A 719-nucleotide genomic window follows, 5' to 3' on the forward strand; every position below is an offset into this window, starting at 1 on the left:
ATCAAATATCAGTGTACTTCTTCTGTCTTTGTCATGATTGTGTTGTTGTTGTTGTTGGTTTTTTTTTTAGACGGCCTACAAGTATACCCAGAGAGAGGAAGAGGGAGAGAGGAGAAGGGCAGGGGAAGGGGAGGAGAGAAGGAAAGAAGATGAGGGGAGAGTCCGGGTATGCCGCAATATGTTTGCATGTCCGTGTGTTTGTTTGTGTGTGATATACTTACTAAGAAACAAAAACTGAGTAAACGATACGATGATTATGAAAGACATATACGAGCTCCCGGGATGATTAGAGGGATAGACAATATACAATAGGCCTCCTCAACAAGGATCTCTATCAACTTTGATTTCTTTCCATTATCCGAATAAGATTTTTGGAGAATAGCCCTCCAGGTCAAATGTCACTAAATTGTGGCTAAAAGTGCATGACATTTTTAACTGTACAATAATCTCATCTAGTAATCTCCAATGGTAGTGAATTTGGTGTAGAAAAATGAATATGATCACAGGGAAAAGCACTGCCATGAAAACTGGAGTTGTGAAAATACAAGTTAAATGTCATTGTTCTTTTTGTTGTAATACTTCAGCTACAAAGCGTGTAGCGGTTGTGTAAGTTGTCGGACAACAAAGTACGCTAAGTAGTTTGACAATAATATTGTGATATATACAATGATCATCAAAATGGTTAATGGTCGGAGGTCATTGAACTTTTTCCAACCGCA

The sequence above is a fragment of the Diadema setosum genome, chromosome 5 (genome assembly GCF_964275005.1).
Source record: "Diadema setosum chromosome 5, eeDiaSeto1, whole genome shotgun sequence".
NCBI classification, from domain to species: Eukaryota; Metazoa; Echinodermata; class Echinoidea; order Diadematoida; family Diadematidae; genus Diadema; species Diadema setosum.